Source organism: Gopherus flavomarginatus, chromosome 1 (genome assembly GCF_025201925.1).
Source record: "Gopherus flavomarginatus isolate rGopFla2 chromosome 1, rGopFla2.mat.asm, whole genome shotgun sequence".
NCBI classification, from domain to species: Eukaryota; Metazoa; Chordata; order Testudines; family Testudinidae; genus Gopherus; species Gopherus flavomarginatus.
Window position 1 is genome coordinate 379,066,549 of NC_066617.1, and position 12,561 is coordinate 379,079,109.

At 44.8% G+C, this 12,561-nt stretch overlaps 1 pseudogene; it reads left to right on the top strand.

Annotated features, from left to right (window-relative positions):
* Nucleotides 1-432: 432 nt before the first annotated feature.
* LOC127044606 (olfactory receptor 52N1-like) lies at nucleotides 433-9,311 on the top strand (annotated as a pseudogene).
* Nucleotides 9,312-12,561: the final 3,250 nt, after the last annotated feature.

Sequence of the window (12,561 nt, forward strand, 5' to 3'; positions counted from 1 at the left end):
GCCAATTTCCCTCTTGATGTGATGGAGAGACTGTGGTTACAGCAGGGAAGTCAGGACTCCTGGGTCTTGTCTGTCATCCTGCCAGTCAATCTCTGTGTGACCTCAGCTAATATCTATCCAGCTATCTTGGGCATTGACAGGGTATCAGATCCTATGCTGATCTAGGCATTATCCCTAGTTTCTTTACTAATCAGCCAGAATTTTTTAATATACAGAAATTCAGAGAGCAGCTAATTCCTCTCTGACTCAGCACAGAGCCCCAGAGTTCTCATCTCCCTTTGGGAAGGTCTCTTAATTACTGTTTACTTCAAAAGCTGGATAAAGAGCACAGACATCCAGACAGGCTGGTCTCCAACCTGTTTACATCCAGATCCAGCTTTACCACTAGAGGCTGAGTGAACCCCAGCGGGATTGCACAGAGCTATATTATAAATGAAGCACATTCCTGTGTTGGCTCTCAGCGTGGGATGCTGTTGCAGATGCTGAGGTGAGAGAGGTTTGGGGTACAGCTGCCTGAGGAGTCACAGGTACCCATGTCTTGCTGTCCGACACACACGGTACAACATGGACATGATGGAGTAGAGAACAGGTCTGTTGTTCTTCCCACTCAGCACAGCGATTAAACACCCCAGGGCCCTTTCCAGAGGGGGTGAGTTTGTTCCAGTATCATGGGTCAAAGCCTCACACTTCTCTGTGCAGCCATGCTCACCCTGGCTGATGGCCTCAAGTCCCGAGGTGTCTGCATCTCAGTGGCACAGGGGATCCTTCACGATTAAATATGGTAGTAGAAGTGCAAATCCAAATTCTGAGTCTGTGGCCTGTACTTTACTCAGGCTTCACGGAAGCAAAATTCTCCTTGGAGAAAGACCCGAGTAAAGACCTTCTGTGTTAATGTCCTGAGACTGTAACCTCCTCCTCTTGCATTTCAGCCCTCCGGCTGTTAATGGGGAGAGGGGTTGCTGTTACCTGACTTTTATCTGCTGGGAAGTATGGAAGTGCGAGGGCACCTCCTTTTTCAGCATGGGCAAGTCATCTTCAATGCTAAATTCATTTGAGAAGTCAACTGAACTGTTACGCCTGAATCTTTCAAAAAACAATTCAGCTGGGAGCCGACACCCAGTGTGGGAAATTTCAGTACAAAGGGTTAAAGTCTGACAAACATAAATAACTGAAAATGAGGTTTTCTAATGGAAGGTGTCAGGCAGCCGTAACTGACGGCGTTGCCACCAGTAGCACCTACAATGGTCGATCCATTTAGGAATCTAGTTCTGCTAAGGTCTTTGCTCCAATAATGTTGGTGTCAAAAAGTTCTAGTGTTATACATTCAGTCTTTCCATGGGACTGAATGTTCCCCTCTTCGTGTGTGATGAGGTGGATCTCGGATCTTAGATCATCCTTTCTGAGATCCTGTATAACACAGGCCATTACATTTCACCTAGTTACCCCAGTATTGAGCTCAATGGCTTGTGTTACACTGAGACCCGGTGTACACTAGGATTTTACATCCTTGAATTATAGAGCCACAGAGTGAGAAGGGGCCGCAAGTGTCATCTAGCTTAGCCTGCTGCTGAGATGGAGGATTTCTTGCATGTAAACCATCCAGGACAGAGGACTATCCAGCTTTCTTCTGAAAACCTCCAGCAACGGAGCTTCCACAACCTCACGAATCACATGTTCAATTGTCCTCCTCTTTGGACAGTTTGGAAGCTTTTCCCAAAATTTCACCTAAATCTGCTATGCTGGAGTTTGAACTCTTGCCCCGCCCTCCATGGTGAGACAGAACAACTTTTCTCCTCCTTTTCTTTGTCAGCCTTTCAAGTATCCGGAGACCGTTGTCATGTCCCCCCTCAATCTCCTCTTTTCTAAACTAAACATACCCAGTTTCTACAGCCTTTTCCTGTATGTTTTGTATTCCTTCCCTTGGATCAGCTTTGTCTTTTGACTCTGGGTCTCTCTAATCCAACATCCTGTTAAAAGCAGGATCTACCCTGACAGCGGCATATATCATCTCTCATGTCTTGCATGTTATACCTCTCGTAATGCAACCCAAACTGTATTTTCTGTTTTTTCCAATAGCAAAAAAATCCACACCCCTGAGAGATGAAGCTATATGAACTTAACCTCAGTACAGACAGCACGAGGTAAGGGGAGGAATTGTTCTCTCAACCTAGCTACCACTTTTCCTGGAGGTGGATTTCCTCACTGATAGGAGAACCCCTACAGTCGGTGTAGGTAGTGTTTACACAGAAGTGCTACAGCAGTACCTGTATCATGTTAAGTGTAGACAAGCCCTCAAGTAGATCTTCCGGAAAAATCACCCAGTCTGGATCTGCAGACATGGGGGATTGGAGAATCCACCACTTCCCTTCGCAGTTGTTCCAATAGTTAAACACCCTCAGTGCTAAACATTTGGCCCTTATTTGCAATTGAAATTTGTCTTGGGCTTTCCTCTGTCTTTCTCTGCTATATTACAGAGCCCATTATACCCATGGATTTCTCCCCATGAAAGTCTCTGTTTGATCATCCCTTTTGTAATATAAATAGATGAGGATCTTTATGTCTCTCACTATTTGGCATTTTCGCAGCCTCCAATCCTTTTTGTGGCTCTTTTCTGCACCCTCCAAATTTTTCAATATTCTTTTTGAAATGTGGACCTCACAACTGGAAACAGTCAGTTTTACCAATGCCACATGTAGAGGTAAAATCCTTCCATTGCTCCAACTCACCCTCTCCCATTTATGCATCCAAGGATCACGTCAGCCCTTTGGGCCACAGCATCGCACTGGGAGCTCACAATGAATTGGGTGTCCACAGTGACCTCTAAATCCTTGTCAGTGTCCCTGAATTCCAGAACAGCATCCTAGTCTGTTGGTTGGCCCTGCAATCTCTCCTAATGCAGAAGAAAACTATTCCTTGAACACATCTACCGATGTCTTTAACATCCCTTATCAATGTTCATAACTTCCCATTTCATTGCTTGCTGTCTATGGTTCCCTTTTCCCCATTTGTATCTATTGCTCCCACCTGGCCAATTGCTGACTTGGTTTTGTCACTGAAACGGGTTTGTAGCCAAAGCTGTCCACTTTCTTGACTGCGGAATTATGGCTTTTTAGCTATTTAATAAACTCTTCTTCATGGATTCCCGGTTGTCACTCCCACTTACTGTTTAAATATTTTCTCCCAATCAGTTTTTTCTGATAATGCCCAACATACAATCCTAGATTCATAGAATATCAGGGTTGCAAGGGACCTCAGGAGGTATCTAGTCCAACTCCCTGCTCAAAGCAGGACTAACCCCAACTAAATCATCCCAGCCAGGGCTTTTTCAAGCCGGGCCTTAAAAACCTCTAAGGAAGGAGATTCCACCACCTCCCCAGGTAACCCAGTCCAGTGCTTCACCACCCTCCCAGTGATTAAGTGTTTCCTAACATCCAACCTAAACCTCCCCAACTGCTACTTGAGACCATTGCTCCTTGTCTTTGTTCTGTCAGCTCTGGGGAATTGGCTCTTCTGAAGCACTAAGTATCTCTGGAGATTACCGTGTGTGAACTCTTCTCTGTTTCTCCACTGGAATGTAATCAGTTCCAATCTTTAATCTTGTTCTCCTCTGTCATCTGACCCCCTTCTTTGTTTCTTATCTAACCCAAACAGTTCCAGACATTTCACTCTGTCTGCCTCTGGCAGCCTCCCCCATTCTCAGAGCCTGTCTGGAAAACTCCCTTTCTAACTGCTACATGCTTTATAGAGACTGGGTGACCAAACTGAGCACATGTCCAGAGCAGGTTATTCTCTTTGCCATTCCTTAGGCATCTGAAAATTGTCTTTGTTTTGGCCATTTCTGTGACTGAGCAGGAGTTTGTCAATGAAATCAAGAGATTTTCCCTGAGATGTGTTCTAGTTGGGATGCTCTCCCTGCTATACGTTTTGGAAAAGGTTTGGTGTTTTCTGCACTATCACATTTTGAGGAACCAGGAATGGTTGCGGAGGATTGCAAGGGTGACTAGGAATCGAGAGGACTTGTAGCCAGTGGGTGCAGGGGACAGACCGGAGAATCACACTGTCACCAGGAAAAGGCAGGTCTACATGATTGAGGACTCCTTACTGAGAAGAATAGACAGGCCTGTAACTAGAGCTGATCGGGAGAAGGGTGTGCTGTCTGCCGGGTGCTAAGATACGTGGTGTGGACCTGAGGCTGAGAAGGATCCTAACGGGAGCGGGCAAGAATCTGTTGATTGTCCTTCACGTGGGAACGAATGATACGACTAGATTCTCGCTGGCACGTATCATGGGAGACTATGCCAGGCTGGGGAAGACGCTTAAGGAAATTGAGGCTTAGGTGATCTTCAGTGGGATTCGGCCGGTTCCTAGAGAAGGGCAACAAAGGTGTGACAAGATTATGGCGATCAAGAGATAGCTCAGGCAGTGGTGCTATAAGGAAGGCTTTAGGATGTACGGCCACTGGGAAGCATTTATGGACAGAGGACTGTTCTCTTGGGATGGACTTCACCTGAGTAAGGAGGGAAATAGACTTCTAGGATGGCGGCTCACCGAACTGATTAAGAGAGCTTCAAACTAGGAATTTGGAAGAGATGGTTGGGAGATGTCAAGGTAATCTCCATGCCGAAATTTAACCTTGAGAGGGAAGAAAACAAAGTAAGAGGGGATACAGTCGTGGGCAGAAGAATTGACATAAGGAGGAAGGGTAGTGTAGATACCAGTCTAACAGGTGATGCTGGTGGTACAATGTCTGTGCCTAACCGGGTAAAGAATGTCAGTGAAGCCAAACGGCAAAAATTAAAATGTCTGTACACTAATGCAAGAAGCCTAGGGAACAAAATGGAGGAACTAGAGCTACTGGTGCAGGAAGTGAAACTGGATATTATAGGGATGACAGAAACATGGTGGAGTACAGGTTTTGAAGGCTATGTGCTGTTTAGAAAAGACAGAAATAAAGGCAAAGGTGGTGGAGTAGCACTGTGTATCTATGATGAGGTTAACTGTAAAGAAATAAGAAGTGATGGAATGGATAAGACAGAGTTTGTCTGGGCAAAAATCACATTGGGAAAGAAAGCTACTAGATCCTCCCCTGAGATAGTGCTTGGGGTGTGCTACAGACCGCCGGGATCTGATTTGGATATGGATAGAGACCTCTTTAATGTTTTTAATGAAGTAAACACTAATGGGAATTGTGTGATCATGGGAGACTTTAACTTCCCTGATATAGACTGGAGGACAAGTGCTAGTAAGAATAATAGGGCTCAGATTTTTCTGGATGTGACAGCTGATGGATTTCTTAACCAAGCAGTTGAAGAACCAACAAGAGGGGATGCCATTTTAGATTTGGTTTTGGTGAGTAGTGAGGACCTCATAGAAGAAATGGTTGTAGGGGACAACCTTGGTTTGAGCGATCATGAGCTAATTCATTCAAACTAGATGGAAGGATAAACAAAAATAGATCGGGGACTAGGGATTTTGACTTCAAAAGGGCTAACTTTAAAGAATTAAGGAAATTCGTTAGAGAAGTGGATTGGACTGAAGAACTTGTGGATCTAAAGGCGGAGGAGGCCTGGGATTACTTTAAGTCGAAGCTGCAGAAACTATCAGAAGTCTGCATCCCAAGAAAGGGGAAAAAAACATAGGCAGGAGTTGTAGACCAAGCTGGATGAGCAAGCATCGCAGAGAGGTGATTAAGAAAAAGCAGAAAGCCTACAAGGAGTGGAAGATGGGTGGGATTAGCAAGGAAAGCTACCTTAGTGAGGTCAAAACACGTAGGGATAAAGTGAGAAAGGCTAAAAGCCATGTAGAGATGGACCTTGCAAAGGGAATTAAAACCAATAGTAAAAGGTTCTATAGCCATATAAATAAGAAGAAAACAAAGAAAGAAGTGGGACCACTAAACACTGAGGATGGAGTGGAAGTTACGGATAGTCTAGGCTTGGCCCAATATCTAAATAAATACTTTTCCTCAGTCTTTAATAAGGCTAATGAGGAGCTTAGGGATAATGGGACAAATGGGAATGGGGATATGGAGGTATATATTACCACATCTGAGGTAGAAGCCAAACTCGAACAGCTTACTGGGACAAAATCAGGGGGGCCAGATAATCTTCATCCAAGAATATTAAAGGAACCGGCACATGAAATTGCAAGCCCGTTAGCAAGAATTTTTAATGAATCAGTAAACTCAGGGGTTGTACTGTACGACTGGAGAATTGCTGACATAGTTCCTATTTTTAAGAAAGGGAAAAAAAGTGATCAGAGTAACTATAGGCCTGTCAGTTTGACATCTGTAGTATGTAAGGTCTTGGAAAAAAATTTGAAGGAGAAAGTAGTTAAGGACATAGAAATCAATGGTAATTGGGACAAATTACAACATGGTTTTACGAAGGTAGATCGTGCCAAACCAACCTAATCTCCTTCTTTGAGGAGGTAACAGATTATTTAGACAAAGGAAATGCGGTAGACGTAATTTACCTCGATTTCAGTAAGGCATTTGACATGGTTCCACATGGGGAATTATTAGTGAAATTGGAAAAGATGGAGATCAATATGAAAGTTGAAAGGTGGATAAGGAACTTGTTGAAGGGGAGACTACAACGGGTCTTACTGAAGGGTGAACTGTCAGGCTGGAAGGAGGTTACTAGTGGAGTTCCTCAGGGATCAGTTTTGGGACCAATCTTATTTAACCTTTTTACTACTGACCTTGGCACAAAAAGTGGGAATGTGCTAATAAAGTCTGCTAGTGACACAAAGCTGGGGGGTATTGATAACACAGAGAAGGACTGGGATATCATACAGGAAGATCTGGATGACCTTGTAAACTGGAGTAATAGTAATAGGATGAAATTTAATAGTGAAAAGTGCAAGGTCATGCATTTAGGGATTAATAACAAGAATTTTAGTTATAAATTGGGGACACATCAGTTGGAAGTAACAGAGGAGGAGAAGGACCTTGGAGTATTGGTTGATCACAGGATGACTATGAGCCATCAATGTGATAGGACCATTAAAAAAGCTAATGCAGTTTTAGGATACATCAGGAGAGGTATTTCCAGCAAAGATAAGAAGGTGTTAGTACTGTTATATAAGGCACTGGTGAGACCACATCTGGAGTATTGTGTGCAGTTCTGGTCTCCCATGTTTAAGAAGGATGAATTCAAACTGGAAAAGATTCAGGGATGGATCCGAGGAATGGAAAACCTGTCTTATGAAAGGAGACTCAAAGAGCTTGGCTTGGTTAGCCTAACCAAAAGAAGGCTGAGAGGGGATATGCTTGCTCTTTATAAATATATCAGAGGGCTAAATATCAGGGAGGGAGAGGAATTATTTAAGCTTAGTACCAATGTGGACACAAGAACAAATGGGTATAAACTGGACACTAGGAAGTTTCGACTTGAAATTAGACCAAGGTTTCTAACTATTAGAGGAGTGAAGTTCTGGAACAGCCTTCCAAAGGAGAGTAGTGGGGGCAAAAGACATATCTGGTTTTAAGACTAAGCTTGATATGTTTATGGAAGGGATGATATGATGGGATAGCCTAATTCTGGCAATTAGTTTTGGCAATTGGTCTTTGATTATCAGCAGGTAAGTATGCCCAGTGGTCTGTGATGGGATGTTAGATTGGATGGGATCTGAGTTACTACAGAGATTTCTTTCCTGGGTGCTGGCTGGTGAGTCTTGCCCACATGCTCAGGGTTTAGCTGATCGCCATATTTGAGGTCGGGAAGGAATTTTCCTCCGGGGCAGATTGGCAGAGGCCCTGAAGGTTTTTCGCCTGCTCTGCAACGTGGGCCATGGATCACTTGCTGGAGGATTCTCTGCAGCTTGAGGTCTTCAAACCACAATTTGAAGACTTCAATAACTCAGACATAGGTTAGGGGTTTGTTATAGGAATGGATGGGTAGGATTCTGTGTCCTGCTTTGTGCAGGAGGTCAGACTAGATGATCATAATGGTCCCTTCTGACCTTAAAGTCTATGAGTCTATAAGGGGAACGGCCTATTACAGTGGCTATCCAGGTGGGCTGGTGTTTCCTGCTGGTGCCTATTAAGGTTTCCCACACCATGATGTGTAGGAATGAGCATTATCTGGGTCAGTTCTTCATAATTCATTTCTCTAAGTAATGAAAATATCATTTTTCAATGTGTGAAAAGCAATCAATCTGCTGCATCCATGACAACAACCTCCAGCAGTGCATGCAGTGTCTCATGTTAACATTGTCTCTCTGTCTAGGCATTTGTACTGCGGCCATCACCCTAGAGCCTGGGCACATACAGGAAGTCAGAGGAACATACGGTACATGCACTAGACACCGTTCTTCCTCAGAGCTGAAATACCTTCTCCCCTATGCCATGTCAGATTCCAATACAACTGAATTCACCAACCCCTCCACCTTCATCCTGCTGGGCATTCCTGGCCTGGAGGCTGCCCACGTCTGGATCTCCATCCCTTTCTGCACCATTTATGCCATAGCTGTCATGGGGAACTTCACCATCCTCTTCATTGTCAAGAGGGATCCAAGCCTCCATGAGCCCATGTACTATTTCCTCTGCATGCTGGCCGTCACCGATCTTTTACTATCTACGTCCACTGTTCCCAAAATGCTGAACATCTTCTGGTTCAGTTCCAGGGAGATCGATTTCAGTGCCTGTCTCACCCAGATGTACTTCATTCACTGCTTCTCAGGGATGGCGTCTGGAATCCTCGTGGCCATGGCTCTAGATCGCTACGTGGCCATCTGCCATCCCCTGAGATATTCCACCATCATGACAAACTCTGTGGTGGCCAAGATCGGCCTGGCAGTGGTGCTGCGTGGTGGTATGCTCGTAATGCCCAACCCTGTCCTGGCAAGGCAGTGGCCATATTGCAGAACCAACATCATCCCCCACTCATACTGCGAGTACATAGCTGTGGTGAAGCTGGCCTGCACCGACATCCGCATTAGTAGTTACTATGGACTCTTTCTAGCGTTTTTGGTGACCGGTCTGGATGTATTTTTTATCACTGTGTCCTATATCCAGATCCTCAGGGCCATCTTCAGCCTCCTCACAAAGGATGCCCGGCTCAAGACTTTTGGTACCTGCAGCTCCCACCTCTGTGTCTTCTTAACATTTTGCATCCCATCTTTTTTCTCCATCCTTACACACCGGTTTGGCCAGAATATCCCCCTGCACTTCCATGTTCTCCTTGCTAACGTGTATCTCCTGGTGCCCCCCATGCTGAACCCCATCATCTATGGGGTGAGGACCAAACAGATCAGAAACAGTCTGCTCCGGTTCTTCACTTGTAAAGGGACCTAAAGTTCTCTCCCGCTGCTTTGGCTTTCATACTGAGCTCTGTGCAGAGCTGGCTGGTGCCTGGTGCCGCACCCTCTTCCCTGAATCACTGACTGGACAGTCATAGAGACATTAAATCTTTTCCTGATCTTAGTGTGCAGTGTCAGCATTAGAACTTGGAGAATTGGTCTATGTAGAACTCACTGGGTTGCCACCTTTCTATCACTGGTAATGGACCCCCGCCTCTTCTGCCAAGACTCTGTCCCTGTACCTCCTCTTTCCATCCTACTTTGCTCTTCTACTCTCTACCCTCATCACATCCTGGATCATTTTCACCTCCTTTACCCACCCCCAGCTGCAAGGGAGTTGTTTCAGATTTCTGTCGGGGTGACCACCATAACAGTGATTCCTGGGGCTACTTACGGTCTTGAAAACTCTATTTTTTGGCAGATAACTTAGCAAGATATGTGGCAAGAGCACTGTGTCTAATTCTAATATCTTGTGGCAAGTCACATAAGGGACACTGGTTAGGTTTAAAATTTTTATATATATATATATATATATATATATATATATATATATATATATATATATATATATATATATTAGTGACAAAGTTCCTCCTCTACCTTGGTGGGTCCTGCATGTATTGGCGGATTTGCTCACCTCAGTGATTTTCCCCTCTGATGGAACCCACAGTCTGGGTCAACTCCTCCTCTGTCTGATCAGGACTTGGGAGGTTTGCGGGGAACCCAGGCTCACCCTCTACTCTGGTTTCCAGCCCAGGGCCCTGTGGATTGTAGCTGTCGATAGTGACTCCTGTAACAGCTGCATGACAGCTACAGCTCCCTGGGCTACTTCCCCACGGCCTCCTCCAAACACCTTCTTTATCCTCACCACAGGACCTTCCTCCTGGTGTCTGATAATGCTTGTACTCCTCAATCCTCCAGCAGTACACTCTCTCACTCTCAGCTCTTTGCACCTCTTCCTCCCAGCTCCTCACATACCCCAAACTCACTGACTAACTGGGAGGCTTTTAACTAGTTCCAGCCAGCCCTTCATTGGCTTCAGGTGGCCCAATCAATGTAGTTATCTCCACTGCCTTCTAGAAAGATCTCAATTGGCTCCAGGTGTCTTGATTAATCTGGAGCATTTGGGTACCATGGTACTAGGAATTTGGTTAGCCTGGGGCTAACATACCTCTTCCTTACTACTTTAGTGTAGCCATCTGGCCTTGCCCCATCACACAGAAAGGTAGATTTTAAGTGGCTATAAGTAATAAATGTGCAGATCAATGTAGATTCCTCAAGAAATAAAACAAAATGGCCATCTGAGTTCTGTAAACTAGACAGGATTTGAGTCAAGCAATGTCATGGTACAGTTTTCCACTCCTCCATACACAGGCTGGGATTTCTCTTTTCCAGCCTGGGACCACTTGCCCAGTCAGAGTCTTTCATAGTGTTGCCCTGTGGATGGAAATTAATTTTTTACAAGCAAAAGCCCCCAGCACCGTTAGTGGGAAAGTTCAGGCACAAGAGGTAGTCCAGCTGTACATGAGCTGGTCATACATCCTTTCACGCAGCAGGCAGCAGGTTTAAAACAAACAAGAGGAAGTTCTTCTTCACACAGTGCACAGTCAACCTGTGGAACTCCTTGCCTGAGGAGGTTGTGAAGGCTAGGACTATAACAGCGTTTAAAAGAGAACTGGATAAATTCATGGAAGTTAAGTCTATTAATGGCTATTAGCCTGGATGGGTAAGGAATGGTGTCCCTAGCCACTGTTTGTCACAGGGTGGAGATTGATGGCAGGAGAGAGATCACTTAATCATTACCTGTTAGGTTCACTCCCTCTGGGGCACCTGGCATTGGTCGCTGTCGATAGACAGATACTGGGCTAGATGGATCTTTGGTCTGACCCAGTACGGCTGTTCTTATGTTCTTGCTTCAGTGAGTCTTAGTAGGGACCGTAATCCATTTTCTGGCTAGAATGTCCACAGTTAAGTCCATCAGATGGGGATATGTTTCTTCCATGATTCATTGTGTTAATTGAGAGGTCACCAACTTGAATAATCCATTCACAATATGCTGTCTAGACTGGATGTAACCTACCTTGTGGGAACTATCACAGGAGCAAACACATTTGAAATACTTGCGCATAGTCAATGTTCATAACTTTAGGTACAAAAATGATACATGCATAAAAATAGGGTAATGATATTCAGTAAATCATAACATTTCCATTGATATATTACATTAAATACAGAGGAGAAAAGCAAGCTGAGGTACATAGCAAAAGACAATGAACGAGTGTTTTCTCCGCTACCCATCACAAATGCTGAAATTGTCTCTCTCTCACTTTCCTTGTTCAGTGACAAAGAATCCTGTGGCACCTTATAGACTAACAGACGTATTGGAGCATGAGCTTTTGGGGGTGAATACCCACTTCGTCGGATGCATGTAATGGAAATTTCCAGAGGCAGGTATACATATGCAGGCCAGAATCAGTCTGGAGATAATGAAGTTAGTTCAATCAGGGAGGATGAGGCCCTCTTCTACCAGTTGAGGGGTGAACACCAAGGGAGGAGAAACTTCTTTTGTCCTTGGCTAGCCATTCACAGTCTTTGTTTAATCCTGAGCTGATGGTGTCAAATTTGCAGATGAACTGAAGCTCAGCAGTTTCTCTTTGGAGTCTGGTCCTGAAGTTTTTTTGCTGCAGGATGGCTACCTATAAATCTGCTATTGTGTGTCCAGGGAGATTGAAGTGTTCTCCTACAGGTTGGGGGAGATGGTTGGGAAATGTTCGGGAGATCTCCACGCCAGAACATAACCTGGAGAGGGAAGTAAACAAAGTGAGCGGGGATACCCTTGCGGCCCCAAGATTTGATCCAAGGAGGAATAGTGGAGTAGAAACCAGAGTAACGGGTGATGCTGGTGGCAGACAGTTTGTGCACAACGGGGGAAAGAATGTCACTGACGCCAAACGCCGAAAATTAAAAGGTTTGTACACTAACGCGAGGAGCCTAGGTAACAAGATGGAGGAACTGGAGTTACTCGTGCAGGAAGTGAAGCCGGATATTATAGGGATTACCGAAACCTGGTGGAATAGTACTCATGACTGGAGCACAGGTATTGAAGGCTATGTGCTGTTCAGAAAAGACAGGAAGAAAGGCAAAGGTGGGGGAGTAGCCTTGTACATCAATGATGAAATTAAATGTAGCGAAATAAGATGCGATGGAATGGATAAGACGGAGTCCGTCTGGGCAAAAATCACGCTGGGTAAAAAAGCA